Raw genomic sequence first — 6000 nt, forward strand, 5'->3', positions numbered from 1 at the left:
TCTTCCTCTCCTTCTCTCTCTGCCCCTCCCTAGCTCATGCTTTCTCTCTCTCTCTCTCTCTCTCAAAATAAATAATAAACATTTTCAAAAATAATTAAAATAATTAAATTTTAGCATCCAGGACTTGCTTTTATATATATATATATATATATATATATATATATATATATATACACACACACACATATATATATATATATACACACATATACATATATATATATAGCTTATATATATTTATATTGCTTGCTCATATATATATGTATATATACACATACATACATATACATAGATACATACACATCTATACATATACCTATATAGACATATGTATCTATACATATATAGATAAATGTAGATATGAAATACCAATCTGTTTTCTCTAGAAGTGTCATACAACAACAAATTCTGCCAATTATCAAATATGTACTCTCAGGTTACTCAACCTCGATAGGTCCTGTTTCTTTAATTATAAATAGAGAAAACTGTACCTATATTGTAGATTTCTTGTATAGATTTTTTTTTAAATATTAAAACCAACACAGGTCTTCATATAGTAAGCATGGAATATATGTAGTCTTATTTTTCCCCAATTGGACATTTTTATGTCATTAAATATTTTTCAAAATATGACTTTCAATTGCTCTATAGTTTTCTGTAGCATGAATGATAAAAGGTTATTTACCCTGTTCCCTACTACTTGAAATTTACTTTGTTTCTAATTTTCCACAACTATAAATAATACTGAAATAAACATCTTTCCACAGATCTAACAGCCATAATTGCCAACACTTATTTACTACTTAGTGTTTGTCAGTCACTGTGCTAAATACATGCATTATCTTATTTAAACCCTTATTATCATGAGTCCCAATCTATACATGAGGCAAGAACAGGCTAGTGAGATTAAGTAATTTGCCTAATATCAACTGGTAAGTGGAGAAGACAGAATTTGGACTCAGTTCCTCTGACCTACAAAGTCTGTGCTCATAACCATTTCACCATACTGCCTTCTCAGGTTACTGACAAACACACATTCCTGAAACAGGAATTTCTACAATGAAAAGTATTGACACTTGATAAATGTTACAAAATGATACTTTTAAAACTCTATACCAAGTTGTACTCTTACTAGCCCTCTACTTGCTCATGTTTGGGCATTGTTAAAATAACTGTAGCCAGTTTGACAGTGACAAAATATATCCTATTGTTGTTAGGGTTGCATGTTAGAGGCTTTAATCATTCAGATGGTATCTTAGATAACCCGAATCCTTTTCTGCTGGCTGCACCTCCCCTTCTCCCTATACGGTTTCTGAGGCAAATGTGTTCAAGGAATAATACTGGGTGGGAAGCAAAGTTTCACTTTATTACTTCATAGGCCAATGCCCAAGAATCCTCAGTGCTCTGTTCTGATAATTAGGACTTAGAAAATGCAGTTCAAGCCAAAGATCTAAGCAAGAATACTTTCCCCCTAATTGGATTTCTAATCTTGAGATCTTATGATCTTTTGGCTCTCTGTGTGGAGGAAAAAAATTGAAGACTTGCTTTCAGTCATTCATTTTTTCATTCATTCTAGAAATTTATTAAACATCTACCTTCTGCTAAGTTTGCTTTAGGAGCTAAGGATACAGCAGTGAACACAATACATGATGCCCCTCCCTTGTTGAACTCACATTTCACAGATGAGATAAATGTTGTTCATTATTTCCTTCTTTATAGTTTATTTTATCTGTGGATTAAACAAGCAAAATTATATTTTATATATTTTGTATTTAATATAAATTATGTACAATACTATATGTATAGAATGTATATAGTATACATGTAATGTAGTATATATATAGTATGTATATATACAATTCCCTTTGGTGTTAGGAGGATGAAGGAAGGAATTCAGGGTAAGAGAGCGATGTGGGCTCCTATCTTATACGGGTGGTCAAGGTAGGCCTTCCTGAGACACAAGCCTGACATAGGGAGAAATAAATTTAAGAGTTTAAGATAAATCCTTCCCACTACACTTCTTTTAATTCATATTCCTCCAATTATTTTAGTGAGGCTAAATATGTTTCCATACATTTAGTGGCGATGATTATATGTGTGTGAATGTGGCAGGGGGGGGATGGGTGGGGTTTTGTCTATCACAAAGTCCTATCTGACTCCCAACCAAAATTGATTTAATCTTACTTAAAAGTTAAATAAAATTATATTGGTGTCTCTGTTGTGCTTATCAGAATCTACTTAGTCTAAAACAAAATAATTTTTGTTCATAGTCTCTTCAAAGTGTAAATCTTTTGAGGTCTGGAATTATTTACTCTGCAGTCTCCTTTTATTTATCTATCTATCTATCTATCTATCTATCTATCTATTTATGAGAGAGAAGGAGAGCATAAGAGGGGAAAGAGTGGCAGAGAGAGACAGAAAGACAACACAAAGAGAGAAGCTTAAGCAGGCTCCATACCAAGTGTGGAGCTCAATCCCATAACCCTGGGATCATGATCTGGGCCAAAATCAAAAGCCAGATGCTCAGCCAACTCCGCCACCCAAGCACCTCTCTGCAGCAACCTTTTTGTGTAGCTTACTGTGTTGTATGTGTTAGGGGCTCAATCAGTATTGCTTGAATTATGCTGCATCCTGACCGGACAAGGAGTTTACCTCAGACAGCCTTAGATTAGATAGTCTTCTCCAAGTCTTTGGGTATTTTTGCTTTACTCTGTCATATGAGTTTAGTAAGTAATGGTTTGGGTCCTGTGACTGTCTACAGATTGCAGGGAAAATTGCCACAATATTTTTCATTTTCTTGATGTTATACACAACTTTGTTTCAATATAATATAGTCCTCTGATTTCTAATTATTTCTGCATAAACATTTCATCCCTCCTCTGATTGATTTTCTCTCTCTCTCTCTGGATTTGCATTTGCCCTTTGTCCACACACTGGTGTTATCTATCTTGGCTGTGACAGCTCTATCCACCCACCCGCTTCCGGGTCACTGCCAGGCCTTGTCTTCAGCAATTCCACCTCACCCTAAACTAGTACAAAGCCCCAAGGAGCAATTTACACACACAACTATGTTAAATACAATTATTATATTATTTTTAATAACATGATAGTATTAACATCCAATGCACAAAATGAAATCAAGTTGCTTACCCTGCATTATTCTAAGTACAGTCCCCCATCCAAAAGTAGAGCATTCTTATGAAAACTTGCATAAACTTAAATGACATAAAGCAAAGAAGCAATTATCATTAATTTTATAGAGAAAATTTTTTTGAGTGTCACCAGATTTAAAAAACACAACTTCTCTCAAGCTTTTCTAATATGTTAGGAGACACCTTGCTAACGGATGCACAAAATAAATTGAGATGAAGCACGGGTGCTCACACAGCTCAAAACTCTGGCAGCTTGTCGCTGAGTGCAGTTCCCAGGGAAGGAGCTAGGCACTCTCGCTGCGCGGGGTTCCCACCGCCTCTGTAATGATTCACTGGGAAACAAATGCTGGCCACCATCTTCACTCTTAGCCTTTTTCATAAAAGTGAAAATCCTCTTCAGATTTCTTTCAGTTAGTGAAAACGGGCACTAACATAGGTCTATCATAAAAGCAAAGTGGCCTAACGTGATCTTTTGAAAAATGAGGGATATCTGTACATAATAATAAATGTTGGAATTAATGGGACATATTACTAAATAAAGCCAAGCTACTATACTAGTAGAAGTGGTGAGGGGTGCCTGGGTAGCCCAGTTGGCTGAGCGTGGGACTCCTGATTTTGGCTCAGGTCATGATCTTACAGTTCATGAGTTCCAGCCCACCCAGGGCTCTTTGCTGACAGTGTGGAATTCGCTTGAGATTCTCTCTCTCTCTCTCTCTCTGCCCATCCCCCATTCTCTCTCTCTCTCTCTCTCTCTCTCTCTCTTTCTCTTTCTCTCAAAATAAATACACTTTTCAGAAATGGTGACGTTAGAACCTGCTTGTCTCTTCATGGCTTAACATCATGATGTCTAGGGAATTTAGCTTTGTTAGGTGATCATTACTAGTTATGATCCTATGATATACTGAAACAGGAAAGAATAGTGTGCTTGAAAGGACAAAAACAAGTCTCATACATCTATGGATCTGAAACAGCCAAAACAGCAGGCAGCAAGAGAACGACATTAACTGAGCTCCGAGAGACCAACAAGTCTGTGCAGAGCTGGTTGCCACAGTGGTAGTTGGAACAACAGTAGCAGCCACAGGATCCAGAGACAGAGGAGGTCAAAGAATGCCAAGTGGTGCAAAAGGGGTGGCTGATACAGATCTCCTTCTGGTGTTGAACTATCACTGATGATGTAGTCTACATTCCAGTGTCAGATTAGGCAAGCAAATCTACTTCATGGAGAATGCAATTTGAATGAGGCTTGCACCTATTTCTGCTACACAAGACAGTCTATCATTAAGAAATAGTGGGGCGCCTGGGTGGCGCAGTCGGTTAGGCATCCGACTTCAGCCAGGTCACGATCTCACGGTCCGTGAGCTCGAGCCCCGCGTCATGCTCTGGGCTGATGGCTCAGAGCCTGGAGCCTGTTTCCGATTCTGTGTCTCCCTCTCTCTCTGCCCCTCCCCCGTTCATGCTCTGTCTCTCTCTGTCCCAAAAATAAATAAACGTTGAAGAAATAGTTAGCTATAGCGCGCCTGGGTGGCTAAGTCAGTTGAGTGTCTGACTCTTGATTTTGGCCCGGATCGTGATCCCAGGGTTGTGGGATCAAGCCTCCCATTGTAAGCATGGAGCCTGCTTGGGATTCTCTCTGTCTCTCTCTCTCTCTCTCTCTCTCTCTCTCTCTCTATCTCTCTCTCTCTCCCGTTGCCCCCTCCCCTGTTCACTCATGCTCTCTCTCTAAAATAATAATAAAAAAAACCTAGCTATTCCTTGCCAGGTGGTTAATCCACTGCTTGTGAGGCAACATAGGGCTTTTAATATTCTAAACGCAACATCTCAGAAATGCAGAGTCTATCTCTTTAGCACTGGAAGAAACTTAATGCTCCAAGATTTGACTTACAGAACAGAAACTTGAAGCTCAGAACGTTCACATATGGTTTGTTAAAAATCACAGCTACTAAATAGCAGGATGAGGGCAGTCATATCATAGGTGTTCTAACTCCCTGCCCAGGGCTTTTAATACCACACTTCACCATAAAACATCGTGTCTTCCCTAAACCTCACTGGTAGTGGCTGTGAGATAAGTTGCCTGGATTCTGGCCCCCTCTGTGCCACACCCACAAGGACTCCCCTAACCTTTGGACACACCCTGAAAATCAAGAACCCAACCCCTAAAACACAATGATTGTATCAGTTTGTAAAGAATAATAGCCAAGCTAGGATGCTTGGGTGGCTCAGTCAATTGAGCATTCAACTCTTGATTTTAGCTCAGTTCATGATCTCACAGTTCATGAGATTGAGCCCCATGATGGGCTCCATGCTGACAGCTTGGAGCCTGCTTGGGATTCTCCCTCTCTCTCTCTGCTCCTCCCCTGCTTACGTTCAAAAGAGAAAGTAAGAGAGAAAGAAAGAAAGAAAGAAAGAAAGAAAGAAAGAAAGAAAGAAAGAGAGAAAGGGAGAGAAAGGGAGGGAGGGGGGAGGGAGGGAGGGAGGGAGGGAGGAAGGAAGGAAGGAAGGAAGGAAGGAAGGAAGAAAGGAAGGAATAATACAGCTAGCATCTAAGACTCATCAGAGCTTTCTGCACCAAGTGCAAACAGGTCTAGCTGCACCAAGAAGGACACAGCCTACCACAGGGATTGTGTGTGTGATGTTCAAGTTCTTAGTGCAAGAGGGCTGCCCTCCAAGGCTCAGTAACAGGAGAGGGCTTCTAGGCTCTGAAGTGGTCTTTCTTCCCAAAGAAAATATCAAGAGAAAATTCATCCATGACCAGAACTTGCCCGCTTCAGAGTATTGGTGCTTTTTCTGGGAGTCTAGCTAGATGTACGTCCTGATCATCATATTCCTAAGCAGGGCTCTGAGCAGACTG

This window comes from Herpailurus yagouaroundi, unplaced genomic scaffold, assembly GCF_014898765.1.
Source record: "Herpailurus yagouaroundi ecotype Mexico unplaced genomic scaffold, PumYag 28, whole genome shotgun sequence".
NCBI classification, from domain to species: domain Eukaryota; kingdom Metazoa; phylum Chordata; class Mammalia; order Carnivora; family Felidae; genus Herpailurus; species Herpailurus yagouaroundi.